General features: G+C 32.4%; 2 long non-coding RNA genes across 2 annotated transcripts; both read right to left on the reverse strand.

Moving 5' to 3' along the window:
• Positions 1–5,729: 5,729 nt before the first annotated feature.
• On the reverse strand, positions 5,730–8,029 carry LOC131647816 (uncharacterized). Its single transcript, XR_009297971.1, has 5 exons — positions 7,897–8,029; positions 7,597–7,674; positions 7,096–7,166; positions 6,907–6,948; positions 5,730–6,302 (listed from the first exon to the last, which is right to left on the reverse strand). It is a non-coding gene; the product is annotated as an uncharacterized LOC131647816 (long non-coding RNA).
• Positions 8,030–8,315: 286 nt separating this feature from the next.
• LOC131647817 (uncharacterized) lies at positions 8,316–10,924 on the reverse strand. The gene is made up of 3 exons (XR_009297972.1): positions 10,578–10,924; positions 10,328–10,485; positions 8,316–10,163 (listed from the first exon to the last, which is right to left on the reverse strand). It is a non-coding gene; the product is annotated as an uncharacterized LOC131647817 (long non-coding RNA).
• Positions 10,925–20,111: the final 9,187 nt, after the last annotated feature.

The raw sequence follows: 20,111 nt of genomic DNA on the forward strand, positions 1-20,111 counted from the left end.
GGGACATAAGTTTTGAAGATTTATGGTGGGAAGTCGATTAATTGTATAAACAACATTAAGAGTTGCTTCCCCCCAAAACTTCTCCGAACATGAGGCTGAGAGGAGAAGAGCACGAACAGAGTCAAGGATGTGACGGTGTTTTCGTTCAGCCCGACCATTTTGTTGGGAGGTGTGAGGACATGAACGTTGAACCATAGTGCCTTGCTGACTGAGAAACTGAAGTAAGGAAGATTCACGATATTCCATCGCATTATCTGTGCGAAGAATCTTAATATCACAGGAAAATTGTGTTTTTACCATACGAGCAAAAGAAATGTAAATTTGAGGTAATTCAGAGCGATTTTTCAAAAAATACATCCATGTAAAGCGAGAAAAATCGTCAATAAACAATACAAAATAACGAAAACCATTTATTGAAGAAACGGGAGAAGGCCCCCAAATATCTGAATGGATCAAATCAAAAGGACTGTCTGAAATAGAAAAATTACGATTAAAGGATAAAGCAGGTTGTTTCGCAAGTTTACAATGTAAACAATCAAAAGACTCAAACTTTGTGGATCCTAATAACCCACGAGATATTAGAGGTTGAATTTTGCTTGCGGGGGCGTGACCGAGTCGAAGATGCCACTGATGAATTGGAGTATTCGTAGTAGCAGCAGAGATGTGATCTTTAGGAAGGTGAAGAGATTGTAGCTCAAATAACCGACCCACCCTGCGACCCGTCCCAATGATCTGCTTCGTCTGTGGATCCTGTACCTGAACACCAGAGGGAGAAAAATAGATATTAAGTCCTTGTTCACACAATTGACCAATAGAAATAAGATTAAGTTTCAAGTTAGGAATGTAGTATGTATCAGGAAGGGTGAGATTTGAGGTGGATACACGACCGGTATGAGTGATGTTCATTGTATTGCCACTGGCTGTGTGGATTGGTGGCAGAGATGAGACTAGTGTCGCAGAAGGCAATGATTTAATATCAGTAGTCATATGATTACTACATGCAAAATCAAAAAACCAACGAGAATTACCGTGAGTAGCAGACATGGCAGAAGAGGTGTTGGAAGACATAACCTGTTTGATTAAAGCTTCAATATCACTCATAGTAATGACAGTCGAACCCTCAGTGGCAGCATCAGAGATGGAGGAAGATCCAGAATTTGGAACATTCTTGGATTTGGTGAAGCCACGATTTTGTTTTGGAGGTCGTGTGGGACAGTGTTCAAGAATGTGACCAATACCATGGCAGTACCTACACTCTATAGTAGGACAGTTAGCAAATATATGACCGGTGCGATGGCAATTCTTACAAGGATGATGATTCGATTTCTGGTGTGTGAATCGAGTAGTTGCAAGGGCAACATCCATTTGAGGAGTTTTGTCTAGATTCAGACGTGTTTCTTCAAAAATGATTTCTTGAATAGCAGTGTCCAACGATGGAAGCGGATTTCGATGCAACAGTGAGGCTCGTACGGCTTCATATTCGGGCCGAAGAGCCATAAGGACTTGAATGAGATGAAGATGGTCTTCACTGATTTTGGCCAGAGATATTTGGTGCCAAATTGGTTGGACTTGAGCAAGAAAATCATTCACTGATTGACCTTTTTCTTGCTTGGTATTGTGAAGTGTGGTCCATAACTGATAATAGTGTGCAAGTCCAGTGGTTTGATAGCGATTTTTCAAGAACTCCCAAATTTCTTTTGCAGAATCATAGTTATGAAATTGAATGTGAATAGCCGGTACAGATGTGTTGCGCAGCCACGTGATGATCTGGTGATTTTTACTGTCCCAATCCTCAAGGCGTTCAGCAAATTTTGTAGCAGATTCATCTTTTTCTAGAGTTGGCTTGACGACATCTCCGGTGACGATGCGCCAAAGCTTGCGCCCGATCAGAAAGCTTTTCATTCCTTGAACCCAAAGATTGTAGTTTGGTCCGGTCAAGGTGGTTGTAATGGGTTTAACAATCTGAGTTTGCTCCATGATGCAGAGATGAACAAGGTAATGTAGGGTTGAGTTTGTATAGAGAAAAAAAACAGGCAGAGCAGGGACAGATAGACAAGCAGGTATGTTGTTGCAAAAAAAAAATGGGATCGATGACCTATGCTCTGTATACCATATTAACAGAAGGTATTTAACAGAGGTGGGAATTGGAAAATAGTGTATCGTTAATTGTATTTGCTGTTATTTCAAGAATACAATATGGGAATATATACAACTCAACCCTAGTTAATTTGGGTATGTAAATCTCCTATAATAAAGCTATAATAAAGCTATATAAAACTGATATCTCCTATAATTACTCTATCATCAAAGAGTATCCCTATAATTTCTCTTAACACTTTCCACAGTCCAAAATTGTTGTCTCTGAAAAAATTCTTGATATTCCATTTAAAATCCATGGTGATTACTTGAAAACCTAACCCCTTTGACCTACAGTGGATTCCACTTGTTGTAAAAAAATTAAAATATTGTGAAAACGATGCCAAGAACAGAGTATAATAGGGAACACAATAGGAAAACAAGAAGAATAACAAGTAATTGGTTATAACTATTATTCTTTACTTTCTCTTTATTCAAAATTACAAGTGTTACAGGAATAACAAATAACCCTATCACCCTAAATTAGGATTTGTAGTATACAATGATGAGAGACTAGTATGTTATTTATAATAAATCTAACATACTAAACTAATGGGCTTTTTCACAAATACCCATTACAAGTCAACTTAGAGTATAAGCTAACTTAAACAATTGGACATAACAAACAAACCCAATTCAAAATACTACCAACCCTAGCATTTTGACACCCACATACTAGAACACACTTCAACTTAACCAAATCCCTAACCAAATCTAAACCACTATTAAATATCCGAATATAATGAAATGGTTATTAACCAATTTAGTTATTAATTGTTTGGTTATTCATTCATATAATCCGGATATAATTAATCGGTTTAGTTATTCGACCCAATATAGTTCGATCCAATTCTCACAAATTTCCACATTGGAACAAACTCTATAACATCAAAGAACAAACTAGCTTTCTTCATGCAGCTTTATCAATTGCATACCGTGGAAAAACTTGCAACTGGGTAATGTCTTGGTGATCATATCAGCAGTATTATGATATGTCAAAACCTTCAGCACTTGGACTTTTCCACGCTCGATTACTCCTCTGATGAAATGCAACCTCACATAGATGTGCTTGGTTCGCTCATGCTGATGTTAAATTGCATATCCCAGATGAAGTCGAAGAAGAAGAAAAATATGTTGAGAAAGTTGAGGAAATTGTCGATGACTACATATTATCAATAGATAGATCGAGAAGAGTCATCAAGCCACCTCAGAGACTTGGGTATGTAGATCTTATAGCTTATGCCTTAATCTCTGCAAGTGAGGTTCTAGACAAAGAACCTATAGGCTATAAGGAAGTTATGAGGAGTCAAAATAAGATTGAATGGCTGAAGGCCATGAATGATGAGATAAAATCTCTTCATGATAATCACACCTACACCTCAACAACTATTTCACATAAAAGATATAAACACACTAAAAACTTAATGTCTGAGATAAAGAACAATGACAACTATAAATAAACATTCTCAAGCAATGTAATCTTTCTAGTTATGTAAATAAAACTACAATCGAAAGAATAAGATAAAAGAACAAGAATACATATAAATTTTTTAGTATATCGATCCAAAATTATTTACTTTAGGAGAAGGAACAACTCTCTGAGCCATTATCAATAAAGAGTAGGTTAAATATGTTTTTCGTCCCTATAAATAAACCAATATTTAATTTTAGTCTCTAAAAAAAATTTCTTCAATGAATGGTCCTTTTGAAAAAAAATCATACATTTTTAGTCCCTGCTATTTTTAAAAATTTTAAAAACTGTTTAATTACCTTTTAATTTTTAAATAATTTTTTTATAAATGTTTAGAATACTGTAAAATATTTATTTACCAAATTCTAGAATTTTTTAAAATGACAAGAATTAAATATGAATTTTTTAAATTTCAAAAAATAATGATAAAAGTAATGAAAATCTCGACTTAAAAATCAAATTTTGAGTTCATTTTTTTTCAAAAAACTTTTTAAAACATTTTTAACATGTCTCCAAAAGAACCATTCAAAATTATACATTGGTTTAACAGTAGGGACTAAGACTACGTGCATAATAATTCTTTAGGGACCAAAACATGTCATTTGTTTTTATAGGAAAAAACAAAATTTGCTATTTTATAGGGACTAAAAACATTTAACCCAAAAGAGTATTAACAATATATTACAAATGAGAATTATAAGAAAATACACCGTCAAATTAAAAAAAAAAAAAAAACTCATATTTTGTATCCAATATCTAATTTGTAACTAAAACATTTTCTTATCAATACATGAATATCGTAATCTCAAAGTGGTTTTCTTTTTATCTACCTAAACCCCACTCTCTAGATAATCACACATCTCTTTAGAAAAGAGAGAAATATATTTGGTTTAGAACCCGAAGATTAGCTTCATACATCACTTGTTGTGCCTCGTGGCGCATGAGGAAGAACTTATGTGTCTTGCTCATGGGATAGTGTCCAACGTTTTGTTTTTCAATTTTGAGATTTTAAGACATACACTAACAATTATGTTATCAAACAAATGAAGCTATTTTCCTCTAAGCATACATGTTTAAAAAGAAAACTAGTGGGGACGCACGGGTTCTGGTGTGGTACGCGCATTTGTTTTTAAAATATAAAGAAAATGAAATAAGACAAAATTGTTGAATGAAAAGTGTTTATTATTTTTAAATAGATAATAAATCAGTGGTTATAATTTTATTCAAATATAAAAATATTTGAATTAACAATAAATTTTTTCCGTCTATAAAAATAATAAATATTATTTTTGTTTTGATATTATTTATAAAAATATTTGAATCAATAGTAAACTTAGTCCCGTTTATAAAAAAAACCTTGTTTAAAAATATTTGAATCAACAATAAATTTTTTTATGTATATGAAAATATTTGAATCAATAATAAAATTTTAAATATTGATATTTTAGTGTTTTATAGAGTAAAATTATGGATTTATATTTTTTATTTATCTTGTTTGATATATTATTTATTTGCACTGTTACGTTTTATTTTTTTTAAGCAATTACTTATTTAAAATAGTGGTGTGTTAAAAGATTTAGTTATTAATTTATTAAATAAAAAAATGAATATTATTTATTCATTTTAAATAATAATTTAAATCCTCATTTAAATATTAATATTAACTAATAAATAAATAATTTAATATTTTATAAATATTTTTAAAATCAAGGATAGTTTAGTACTTTTATACTTAATCAAAACTTCTCTCTCCCTTATTTCTCTTATCTTTTTTTTTATAACAAACAATACTTCAAATCTATTCAATTTCTTTCCTACTTCTCTCTTCCCATACTCTCTCTCACATAATTCTCTCTTCACAAGTTCTCTTTTGCACCAAACACACCCTTAGTGATGACAGTTTAAAAAATTTATTGAACACTTATAACATACTTATAAATGTTAAATAATAAAAAAATAAAAGTACAACCATTAGAGTTTTTTTATATACAATAGCTCTTGTTGAAGAGTAACATGATTGAATTATATGTGCACTTTTAAAATGTTATCAGTATGCTTTTATAAATGCATGGAACACTAAAAGCAATGTTTGAGAAAAAATTCCTAGTAATAAGAGGCTAAGATAACACCAATTTTGTCGTAAGAAAACATAAAGAACGCACCAGTGATAGTAACAATTGATACCAAAGAACGCACCAGCAGTGATAGTAACAATTGACACCAAAAACATATGAAAAACCAAAAACATATACAACACAGATATCACCACATTCAATTCTGTGATAAGAAATTCTAAACACTGTTGCATAGACACACTCCCCACCACTACCTACGCCTTACTCACCAAAACTCACTTGCACCAAATTTAAAATTGTTTAAAATACCGAATCAAAAGACAACTCATGCCAGATCCTTATCAAACGATTACACTGATATCCCAACACTAAAATATAACTTTTTAACACTTCTACAATAATTTCTACTACCAATCTGCATTCAAGACGAATTTAGGGAGCTGATAAACACACCCACATTACACAACCGGTCAAAACTAAACCTACAAATTCACAACGAACATAACTTTGACAGTTCAAAGTTCCAACCAGCACATAATACCACTTGATCTAAGCTGACGACACCATGACTTAAAGCCACTATAAACAAACTGATGTGAAAGCACAACTTCATCGAAGAGCTGCAAAAAAACAACAACTTCACCGATTCATGATTGATGCAGCCGACGAAATTAATTCAAGTGTTCTTGCTGGAAGTTTTAATTTTCATCAAAGCAATTGGCGGTCAATGGAATAAAATATAAAAGAGAATGCATTAATCTCATTTTTAAAATGGAATAAAGTGAGAATAATACCCCAATCAATTATACAATAGCCACACACACCCATTAACATTTGTTAGACTAAAAAGATATCGCACACGATACACTGATCCAAAACACAAGAAAAAGTGAACTCATAATATTTCCATCCAACTACTGATAATGATGTCTGAATTCCCCAAAACGATATTCAAGAACTCGTTGTTTAGACTCAAAGTTTGTGCTTTAGAGAAAAGGACAAAATAGCCGTTGTCATATTTTAACGCCTATTTATCAATTCAAAATTCTATTACACTGGTGGTAGAAATTTGCTCTTTTCTATTCTTATTCTTTTCTCTTCTCTGACATAAGCCCCATTCAGATATTAAAGATATTATAATTCCATCTCTTCATGGTTAACATCATACTCCAAAAGAATAGCTCAAATGTAACATAAAAAATGCATAAGGTAAATACGCCTTACCCAATTTTTAATGGATACTTCTTGAAATAGGCCTCACATATGCTGGAAAAAAAAAGTGACAACCATAAGTCATTAGTAGATACTCAAAATATCTGAAACTAATAATAATAATAATAATAATAATAATAATAATAATAATAATAATAATAATAATAATAATAACAACAACAAATTAAAAATAAAGGTCACCTTCGAGCAACAGGACGCCTTATAAGTACCCTTGGTGCATATTTCTTCTGCTTCTTAAGTCTATATTTCTCCTGCACAGATATCATGAGCTTTAGTTCATTCCCTAAATAAAGACAAAGTAAACAATTTGGTCCATAAAAGATGTTCATTTTACTTGTGTCGTTATTACCCTGAGGGTTTCTCTCTTACACAAAGTAGACCCAAGAGTTGTCACTTAGCTAAAGAGTTCACCCTTCGTTTATTTGGTATCGTTTGTGAGCTGATAAATAACGTTTGTGATTCTAAAGAAGTTGGTGTAGAATGCTAAATGCACACATCTAATATTATATTCGGATATTATTATCTTAATGCCCTTATAAGTAATGTTTTACACTCGCTAACTAACCGGTTTGTATAGACAGAAGGGGATTAAAATAACACAAATAAAATTTATCACTAACCAAATTACATCTTTACTCTAAATATAAACTACATAATCTCTTTATACACTTAAATATATACCTGTGAGAATGATGTTTTCTTATCAAATGTTGCACTATTGGCAATGAGAGCTTCAATTATTTCATTACCCTTAGCACCCTGTCCGCATAAAAGAATAGCATAATTTCTCACTACTGAATCCCAAGATAGCAAGATGTGGATTGCAGAATTTAATTGACAACAATGGTACTAAAGATGTATTTATTTATTTATTTATATAACACTTATATATCAAGGATAAAGAACCGAAGTACACAAATAAAAAAATGCAGGAAACAAAATAAGATTTAAAATCCAAACAAAATAAGATGCCATCATCACCTTCGCATGTCTTCTATATCTTCACCAGCGAGGCTTTGTGCAGTATTATTGTCGATCAACGACCGGTTGTCCTTGGAATCACTGTTGGGTTGATCGTGACCATCTTTTATTTCGTCGGTGTTATTTACATCACCTAAATGTCAGATCAAGATGTACCATGCAGGTTAGAGTGAGAGTAAAAGCCTAGAATATCAATAAACCACAAAAAAGCTAAAATCAATCAAAGACAACCTCCCTCCCTCATATTGCTATGTATAATATAACAAAGCTATTAAAAAATAAATTGGGATTGAATTGATTTTGCCTACAGAATTGATTCTAACATACGTTAAGAAATTAAAGCAGCTTTTGATTCTAGAAACACACACTCTTAGGGTTTAATATCTCCAAACAAACAAAAAAGGAGGGACTTGCCTTTGGGTTGGAATGGCGATAGAAAAGGGCCCTCAGAAGAAGTGTCAAGTTGAAAAACAGTACCAAAGGGACAACCAATCAATGGCCTAATGTTCTTGTAAAGGCCTATATGAACTATCCGCTGGAACTCAGACCCTCTTATTCTTACTCTCTTCAAATCAAAACCATCTTCTTCAGTGGAATCCTCTTATTCTTACTCTATTACACCAATTCTATCAGTATCCATAGCCTGGAACATTCCTCTTACACCAATTCTTTTGCAGCAAGGCTAGCCTATTGCTTTATACAGTAAGGCTTTAAGCGATCGCAATTTAACCAAATCTGCATTCGAGAAAGAATTGATGGCAGTAGCATTGGCAATACAATGTTGGAGATTGCAGTAGCATTGGCAATACAACATTGGAGACCATATTAATTGGGACGGAAATTTACAGTTAGCAACCATCAAAAGAGCTTAAAACAGTGACTGCAAAAAGGATTACGACCATTTTGACATAGTTTACAAACTCGGGTTGGAGAACAAAGTTGCTGATGCACTGTCCATAATGCATGACACAGCAGAGTTGCAGTCTCGGGTTTACACTCAGGTGTGGTTAGGAAGTTGATAGAAACTGATTCTTTTACAAAATAAAATTGGGACAATTTCTGATATTTTTCGGTACAAAACAGAAATAACACAAACAGAATGACAGGAACCAATTTGGTTACTTCCAAGAATTCGAGAGTCTTGGATCTCTCCCTTCCCAGATAACCCACCATGCTTTGCTATCTTCCTATTTCTTGCTGTTGCAGGTTGTTGTTGCATACTGAGCTGCTTCTGAAGAAATTGCGAAGACTGTTGAGAACTTGAAGTATTACTGGAAAAAGGCATGGTTGTTACCAGATATCATCACATGTTTCAGTTACATCTAATGCCTTGCCCTCAAACAATCTTTGTTTTTCCTCCTTAATCTCTTCTGGTGGCACATCCATCTTATCAGATAACTCCACCATATCTACCTGCAAATGAGAAGTCTTCTTCTATCCGGTGTCCCATTTCTATTTGATTAATGGAGCTCCTTCTTCTTCTTATCAAGACGAATCCACCATAACTGCCGCATCACTGCTGCTTTGTTGGATTCCATTTATCTTTGATGTTCCAACTTCTTTGGCTTCCTCTTTAGATACAGCAAGTGAAATATTCTTTCAGCAAATTCATTCAACAAAATTATCATACTTCCATAGAATAATACACCAGCATATATGTCTCCATCGCTCACGGAATCATGGTGTTTTTGAGTCGGTAGCAACCAAAGAAATCTTAAGATGAAAAAAAAAGGAACCACATTAGCTATAAATTTGTGTGAAGTTTTAACAAAGTGAAAATGTAAACATTGTTCAAATCAAACCTACTTGAAAAAGTTTAAAGATGTGAACCAGTCAGAAAATGTGAAAATATAAACCAAAAAAGAGACAATTATTCCGCAGAAGATGCAGCAACAAATGGAAATGGTAGAAATGATACCGATATATCTAACACATGAATTAATGTGGTTCTGCATATTTGAGATTCAGTTGTCATGTGAATCATTCTCATTGAAAATGAAACATCAAAAGAGAATCAAAATTAAGACCCTTGTGGGGTTGGGACGACGTAGAGCCCCGAGATTTCCCGTCGTGACTGAAAAGAGTTCGCGAAACCAAGTCTAACCGAAATTTTAGAAGATTTCATCGTTCTCCAAGATTTCATTGCAGCAAAAAGTCATATTTAGTGAAATTAATACTTATCTTTTTTTCATGCCGACATCAGTTACACCATCACCTCTTGATAATGCGTGCGGTCCCCCATTTCATTCTTTCACCCACCTTGTTACCTGTTAGCAAAAGATTGAGGGATGAAGACGCAAACAAATAATAACATCAACATAGAGCCATGAATGTAGTAGTGACATGAATGTAGTAGTGAAAAATTGTATTTGACAAATTCAATTATTTTCAAATTTTAGCAAGATGATAAAAGCCATATCAAGAGACAAACCTTATCCTCTACCTGCTTATGAAATCTTCATGTTCTAATCCACACAAACAACTTAAATGATATGCAGATCCATTGACAGTAACTCTATGTTGGAGTGACTTTATTGACACAATCCTTTAGATCTTATGGAAAAGAAAACTCTTTGCGAAACTGCAAAACTAAACATAAGCTTCCCAGCTTCAGCAACACAAAACAATAAATGTTAAGAACATAAGAAAAACATGAAAGAAAGTAACCGGTAAAAACATACCTGATACATATTCCGCCTTCGAATGCGCAAATCCATAAGCTTTGTGAATACTCAAAAGAAAGAATAGCTTACATGATGGTTGAGTAACCAACTGTGTATTTCCTTCAACCAAACCCGTAAATCTTGATCATAACCCTAACAAACCTTTCATTTTCGTCATCAGTACAAACCTTAACTCCACCTAGCTTTATCTAAACCATTATGAAGATGAAGATAAAGATATTATGGATGAAGATGAACAAAAAAAGAGAAGTAGGGATTGATTTTCAGATTTGGAAAGAATGAAGATGGAAGAGAAAGAGAAAGAGTTAGACTCGGAAAAGGTGAAGAATGAAGAGTGACGGCAGAGGAAGAGGGAGAAAAACGAAAGATTGCATATGGGATTGGAAAGCAACATTGGGAGTAAGGAAAATCTGTAAATGGGTACAGATTCTATTTGGAGGAGGACATTGCCTCACCCGGTTCAGTTAGATTAGAAATAAAAGGACAAATAGTACATAACTTGACCAATAGAGAGAGCAACAGAAGAAACTAATAGTTAGATTCAAGTCAAAGTCAGAATTTAGTCACCAAAACTATTATTTGGACACATTTTAACCCTAAAATTAATAGGTGGAATTTTTTAAACAAAGGGCATATTAGTATTAACCAGGTACTTGTGTTTTCTTATTTTATAGATTCTATATAAAATTAATCAAAGAAACGAACAATTCCACACTTGATGCTATCTTTCTTTGTCAAGAAAGTGATTCGTGTGAGAGGTTCTTTGTGAAAATTATTTCTAGTTTTTTTTTTCTTCTTTTTTCATTTTGAACACTTGGACAACGATTTTAAAAGCAATAGTAAAGATATGTACGCAAATTGCGCATATGTACAAAGTTTCAACGTCAAAGACTACAAATGGAATATACATATTTTTGACAGATACATATTTATTATAAAATATTATTTTCCTATTGTATGGGAAAGAAGAGGATGATAAGTTGTTAGAATATTTTATTAAAGCATATACATAATGCATGATTTCAGATATTGTCATATTTTTCAATTTGAAAGTTGGAGGGATTTTGACTCAAGCATTATTCCATATATTATATTATTTTAGGACAATTAAGCAAAGAAAATATAATGATCCATTGATTCTAGCGAATATTATGGCAATGGGTTATGGTATACAGTGACTGGCCTGCAAAAATATTCCATTCTAAATATTCTAAATAAATTATGGGTAATGCTAACGAGTGCCCCAGGGGCACTGGTTAAGAGATTAAAAAGGTAAGTTGAGCATTGTTTAATAAAGTAAAAAGATATGTTTTTATCCAAAATATATGTATTAAATGCATTGAAAATATAAATAATTAACTTTTTTAAAGAAGATTAGGTGTATTTAATGAATTGAATCTAAAATATTTTCTTAATTTGGAATGCTTAACCAGTGCCCCTGGGGCACTCGTTAGCATGACCCATAAATTATTTATCTGTTTAATGGATGTCCTATACACAAATAAATAACCAACAAGAATCTTATTATTTATTACACACGAGTTATCTTAGAATCAAATTTATAATCTAGCACCATTTTATCACGATCGTTAATCTTTATTGTGGTAAAATGTAACGCATTATTTAATTTCTCACCACGGCCACTAGTTCATGGTAGAAAGTAGTGCAATTTCTACCACATTCTTCGTTTCCACGGACCACACTAACAGTGATGAAATTCATTTTCTTACTGTGATGCAAATTCAAATAAATAGTTTTTATTGAGCGGTGTTGTGTTTTTTCCACCTACCTTGGGTGTTGTTTTTCATTCTAGATTGAGTCAGTTTTATACTTTCTTCTATTATTTTTTTTACCAAAGTAAAATTTTCATATTTTGTTCAAGAAGATTATTTTTACCACCTCAAAGGTTATTAGTCTTTTTTAAATGCAAACCATCACAGGGATTTCTCGCCAAATTCATACCACCAATTTTCATAACCACAAGATCAAGATCAAGTTTCTCTCTTCTATCATCAACTAACTCTTTCTCAATCACTAAATTCATTCTCATTCAAATCATTAGCAGTCTCTAATTCTATTTCTTCTTTATTCAGAGAGGTTGGTTATGTTAAATACTCTTCATAAGCACTAATCTCATTCTCTGCATGAATGACCACAATAGAGTCATCCCCCTCTATATCATTTTTAATAGTGTGATTTCATGCTTTATTCAAATCTACAAAGTAGTCACCATGCATTCACTTTGACACTTACATATTTATCATTCTTTATGTCTTTCATATTCTTGTTAACTAGTTTAGACTTTTTAGACGTGTATCTTATAGATTTTTTTATAAGAAACTTCTCAACATTCCCGTCTTTTAACTTTCAATATTTATCAAAACTATAACCAACACACACCAAATGATCACAAAAAAGAGATAAACTCTCGTATTTTAATTAAACCAAGAATGCATAACCACCTCATTCCACCAAAATGTGATCCTGAAGAGTGTGTGTTTGACACGTTAAGATACTTAGTGATTAGACTCTATTATTTCATGAGTTTGTCACGTAATTATGATGCCTTCAATGGCGCGTTGTCGTTACTTATGATTAATCTCCCATGTAAATTATTCCTCCAACGTTCGAGTCCTATTTTGTAAGTCTCTTCAGGTATTTTGATCGAGAGATGGTTACTTTTGCCGCAAGACTTGGCAAAATTAAGAACCTATATGTCACACGTGTTTTGAGGAGTCCGTGCTGATTAGGTTTTCTTTCAAATTCTAGCAGAACATCCCAAAAAACTAATTCTTTGCAAAGACGATAACTCTGACTTTAAAACTTGCTTCGACAATTCAAAAAATAAAAGTGTGAGATTTATAATTAAACCAAATAACAACAAAAAGTTTTGAATAAATTAACGATTCCTAGAGTGATTGATGTAGTAACTTTGAAAGACATTAATGCATGTGAAACACATATGTACTCCAGCACATGAAGACAGCATATAAGACCAAGCACCTTTGGTTCGACCAGCACGCATGCTATTTATAACCAAATCCTTATATATGTACCTTTGTCCTGAAGAAAATTTGTGTCTGAAAGCATGCCATTCTTTATGAATCACCACCAGTACTAGGACCCATTTGGTTTAATAGCTTCCATACAACTTGATATTGATCTCACATAACTTGATGTACACCAACGGTTCTTCAATCAATGTCAGATAGAAATTTTGTAGTCATTCATTCACACATAAATTCTTCTCCTAACTCACTAGAGATGAGTTGGAATTTAAAGCTTCTTGTTAATGATTTAATTAATTTAACTTAATATTTTGTATACAATTAATTTTCCACTATCATAGGGCTGGTACATCCAAAAAATCAAAAGTGTACTAGATATAGGGACAAAAAGGATAGCATTAAATGCTTCATCGAGCTACAATGTTATTGCGTGATTGTTGTTGAATGCTACATGCAACCGCAAATAGTGAACTACTAGTAACTAAAAAAGAAGGAAAAAAATGTCAGTCTTACATTAATTTCAAGAGGAATGGAACCCTAATAATTCATCTTACATTAATTAAGCAAATGGCTATAGATGGATAATAGTTAGTCATTAAAAAGATATTATTAATCTAAATTATGATTTTTTTTTGTTTAAAATTGAAAGTTAATTAGTCGAAGTATAAACTAGTGGCTCTCGATTGTGACCCTTTTTTCTTCAGTTATGCTATTCTTACACTGCTTTTATATACACCGTATGGCACACCGTATAAGCAAAATCCTTTTCCAGCTTTGCACAAAAAACGAAGTTGAATAAATTATTTAAAAAAACTTAAACTAGTAGATTGTATGCATACACATACGGCATAAGTGTAAAAAACAGTGTACAAATATCATTTCTCTTTTTCTTTAAACAATTGGACATAGAAATAAATTGTGTACCTTAGTGTAATGACCTAAACATCAGAACCAGAAAAAGGCCACGAACGTCTTGCATAGTGTTGATGATGACGAGGAGGGGGTGTACCTGCAAGGTACTCTGACGATCAAGTTAGTAGGAGCACATATACGATTTAGTGTTTAGGGTTATGAAATTGTGTTACCTGACTTTCTCGAGGGAGAGAATTTATATATTACCCCCAGCGCGTGGCTAACGGTCCGTGTTTTGGGTTGGATCGTGGATTTATGCTCAAAACTCGTGATTGTCAGGATTTTAGGAGTAAACCTAGGAATCCTGAGAGACTGCTCGAAACCACCTGTTGGGCGAGCAGAGGAGTGTTCCTGGTCGACATGGGGCGAGATCCGAGGAGCCTGATATTCTACTAGTGGTGCTGGAGCTAATCTAGTCGTCTAGATCGTGGATAGCTCAGAGATGGGCAAAAGAGATAGCGCTCTTTCTGCCCATAAGTGATTGGGCCTAGGTCATTGGACTACCCCAGAGCGGATGTGGATTGGGTTGTCCTTTCTTGTCGGACCGGTCTTGAACACTTAGATATAATTTCGTTAATTTTTCAAAAAATGTTAATTGAAAAGTTCATACTTAATTTTTTATTAGACTTGCACTTAATTTTTATTTACTTGAAGTTCATGCAATTAAGTTTTCAAAATAAGCATTTTAAAAAAATGAAATCACATCAAAAAGTAGCACTAACTCATAAAAACAAGTGATTGGTTCGGATAAAATATACATCCAAACACAAAACTAATTACATATTTATAATCAGTCCAAAAAATCAATTTAAATGGTATATGAGTTCGTGCAAAACGGTTAAGGTATAATTTTATCATTTTTCGGTTTCGACACCTTTCGGGTTGGAATTACATGCGATTTGGGGCTGTTCTTGATGCACGTTTTTATTAGAACACAATAACTAGCAAGCACACATCACATATAAAGATGAAATGGAATAAAAATTATCAACGGAATTGAAGAAAAGTAGATTTTGATATCAGACGTGAGATGCTCGATATGATATTTTGGTTGATTTTTTCTAGTTACTCGAATTGTAAGTTTTGATGTTAAATTAATTTCTTTATCACATGCAATCAACAAAGTTATTCATACAAGAAAATTCATGGTTATGGCATGGAGAGGGTGGAGATTCAAGGCTTACCAACAGAACGGAGATTTGCTCCGGTTGTTGTTGAATTTTATGGACGAAATTAAGAAAAAAGAACCCAAAAGACTTCAAGAGGTAATCCTTTAAGCTTTTAAATAATTCTTGCTTGATGATAAGATGAATATAGATTGATGATGATAGAAAATCGATAAAGCTTAAATCTTTGATTTATGAATGTTGATGAATGTAATGATTCTTGAATTGTTGAAATAGATGGAAATTGAATAGAACTTGTTGAATGCTTGATGGTGAATCTTGATGTAGATTATAGATGAATTGTTGAATGTTTGAGATTAAGCTCCACCAAGTTTAGGATTTCAATATGAAATCCTAAATGGTGATGAAAAATGAGCTTTGGTGAATGTGATGACAATGGTGGAAAAGTGTTGAAGATTAGAAACTAGAAAATATTATGAATTGTTGAAGAATGATTGAGAATTGAAAATTTGTTAAATTGGTAAAAATGGTTAAGTCTCCCAAAATTGGGAAAAATGTTAGTTTATTTTTAATTATTTTTTTGATGATTATGGATCATCGGATCAAAAGTTTATCAATTGTGGAGGTTTGTTAGAAATTTGGTTATAGGTTATTTTTTTGGGAACTCTAAGGAAGTTGGAGTTAGTTAGTAGAAAAGTATGTTGGGGTTTAGCATAAATATCAGGTTTAAATGTAATGTGAATGTTTACTTGATTGCAACTTGAATTTATATTGAATTTGCATTTGAATTCCATATTTTTTACTTTGGATTTTCATGAATTAAACTATGCTTTTAAATGCTTCTTTGGGGAATTGATTTTGTTGAAATAAGCACATTTGCTTAATGATTAAATTATTTTTTTTAGCTCGCAAATATTGGGGAATGTCGCAAAAACAAATGTTACTATGGCAAATTTTCGCAAGTCAAAAATGTCATTTTTCTCATCTTTCCTTTGGTCTTTTGATAGCTTATTCTCATGATTCATTGTGACTAACTTGACTTCACTTTTCATTGTAGCGAGACAACCATTGAAGTAAAGAATAAAATTGGGTCAGCAATGAAGAATTAAGAGAAGAACCATAATACTTTTGCATTTTGTCGAAAATCACTTTCAGGTAACATAATGGTGTAATTTCAAAATTTCTCAAGAACGATGATGGATATCATGTCAAAACATTATGGAATATGTCTAGGAATACTCAGGAGTCAAAATCGAGTATATAGTCAAAATCGAGTATAAAATCAAGAATAAGTCAATTGTTTGACCATAAAGTCAACCAAACCAAAATTGTGCAATTTTTCCTCCTCTTTCCATGTAATCTATCCTCTTGAATTGATTCTTAAACAAAATTCAATTTCCATGAATTTGAATGAAATATTCTCTTTTATCCCCATCACGCCCTTTTCTTCAAATTCCAACAATTTTCTGAAGTAAGTGATGATTCTGACCACCATGAATCTCAAATAAAGAGATGGTCCACAACTTAGGTACTCGCCTCTGACTACATGGTTTGTACGAAATATTTGAAACTACATGAAGGATGAGCTTAACCACTGTAAGTACGAGATGCAATCTAAGAAGGTTTTAATTAGATTTGCTGAATATTTCTTGATTTAATGCAAATTTTCATATCTTTTATTTTTACAAAAACAAGAGATTGATGGCAACTTTAATATGAATGTAAAATTGAAAACAATTAAAGTCATAAAGATAAAGGACACAAGAAGTATACTAATTTCACTTATCAACCAAGGGTACATCTAGTCCCTCTACTCCTTAGAGGATTGTCCACTATGTTTAGATCTTTGTAGAATTTTTCACCAATACCTCTTTAAAATCTAAAATATACACAAACACCAAATTATACGGTAGACTTTGAATCACCCCAATCCAAAGAACTTTTTTTAGAATCACCAAATATTATGATGATCTTCATCAATCACTATGGTGAAACAAGTCATACTAATTTTATTGAGTAATAAAGAACTTATGTTGGATATAAACTAATCACATTCAACCTTTTATTTTTTCTTATCAATATTAAAATTCAAATGTATATCACATAATCCTCATAATTTGTTTTGGTTTTGAAACTTTTATGGTTTATAAAATTTTGCAAAATTTGATACTATTTTGAAAAGAATTATATTTGAAAATGATATTTGAATTATATAAATGAGAATTTGAAAGTTCTTATATTATTTATGGTGTATGATGCCTTATATACACCTTTAGAAACCTATATGAGTGGATGCATAAGCATAAAAAAGTTCCATGAAGCTTTGACATCCAAAACAATGACTTTGATTGATGATAAATTGAATCCTTTCACATGGTAATTGATTAATATAGGGTGTTAGTTGATTACCATAGGCCCTAAAATCATATTTTTGAATTTTGAAGACTGTTAATCGATTATCAGCATAGGGTAATCGATTACCACAACTTTTCCTTTGACAAATACCTTTTGATGGCTTTGCTTTAATGGTTTTCATGCATGATCTTTAAGAACTTTTAAGTTGAAGCTTGAGTAATATTTTATGATCTTTTAAGTGATATAAGAGATGAATCATGATATTTTAAAGATCAAGACTTTTACCCTAAACTTTGAAGATCTTTGCCAAATGCCTTTGATCAATCATTGTCTTCATCTTTATTTATTTGTTGATCATTAATGACTTTATCTTTGTTTTTTCTTTTATTCATGTATTTTTCTTCATCAATACCCTAGTCAAGTTCAAGGAGAGACTCTTTTTCACAATCAATTTTCCCTTTACAAGTCGCGTTCTTGAGAGAATGTGTAGTGATATCTTTGTAAAGATCTAGAATAAGGCGATACAAGGACATGTCCTCATCAGGCACCCGCCCCAGAATACGCCCCCTAGGCATGATTCTCATCCAGTAGATGACTCGCCCTGATGTTAAATGTAAACGGTGATGTGTAAGAAGTACATAACCCCCTATATAAATAGTCATGACCATGATTCCTAAGAAGTAGGAAATCTACAAGCTTCACGGTCAAGGTGGAACGATTAATACTTCTCGGGATTCCTCAAATCCAAGCCCATATTCTTCTATAAATATCTCAACCTTAGGATTGAGAAAAGACAATCTCATATTCACAGAGAATATCCTTAGATACAAAGCTTCTCACCCTCGTGAGCTTGCTCCAACCCTACAAAAAACACATCCAAAATAGGGTTCATCACCCTCGTGAGGTTGCTTTAACATCCAAAATCATTAAAGCCTCTGAAAACCTCTACCAGCTTAGGGTTGCTACACATATGTACTTTTTTTATAAAGTAGATACTATATTTTATTCTCAAAAGTTTTTTCTTGAAAGTTTTTTCTTTTTCTTTAAAAGTTGTTATTCAAGAGTTTTGTACCGAAATCTTTGCATTTTCCACTCAATTATGTGTCAATAAATATTTTTCTTGTGTAGAGACTTCTTTAATATATGAAATTTATTTTATGGGAAATTTGTAGAAGATATTTGTTAGGATTAGAGTCATTGTAGTCCAATGTTATATTTTGCTTGGTAATTTTCTTAAAACCTTGTACTACCAGCAAAAATAATCGTGTATTAATTTAAATTGTACCTTGTGTAATATTGTTAGATGTGTCTCAAATTTGAATCGGAGCTAAATTAGCAGCCATACAAATTATTGAGAAACAAGTGTGAGTTGTTTAAGTCCCACGTTGCTTGGAAAAAGGGAGGTTGAACATTTTATAAGAGAGATGACTCATACATCCATTGCCTTAAGGTTTTTGGTGAACAAGTGGTGTATCCCTTGTTTGTTTAGGTGAGTATTTGAATCAATGTGGATGTTTCCTCCTCTTGATAACTAGGGGTGGAAATTGGTTGGGCTGAGCTAGTCTTTGTTAAGCCTAAGCATGGCCTGTGGCATATCATAGGCTTATTTTTCAGCTCGAGTCAGACTTGTGGCCTACTAGCCTATTTAAAAAGCCTACATAATTTGAACATATGTAAATAAGCAATTCAACTAATGTTTAAATAGATAAGACAATCAAAAGTACAATGAGATTAAATGTTTATTTGCATTGACTTATTTAAGCCTTCAAAGTAACATAAGTTTTGTGAAATTATTTGTTTGAAAGAACTTAGGAAAACAACTTATAACATTATTTATTAGGTTTTTTCAACTTATTTTCACAAGTTCTTCAAGATAACTAAGTTTTACTTTTGTATTTTAATATAAAATACAAATTACAATATAAAAAATAGTAAATTTCTTCATATTTATTTAAATAGGTCGGTCTCATAGGCTTAAAAGGTTTTTCTTATGGCATGTGGCCTAGCATATTTAACTAAATAGGCTTATAAAAAGCCTAGGCCTTTTTCTACATAAAAAATCTGGTATGACCTTGACCTGTGTAGGCTAGACTGTAGGCCCCTGTTAGTTATTCTTTCCTATTTCGACC

This window comes from Vicia villosa, linkage group LG2, assembly GCF_029867415.1.
Source record: "Vicia villosa cultivar HV-30 ecotype Madison, WI linkage group LG2, Vvil1.0, whole genome shotgun sequence".
NCBI classification, from domain to species: Eukaryota; Viridiplantae; Streptophyta; class Magnoliopsida; order Fabales; family Fabaceae; genus Vicia; species Vicia villosa.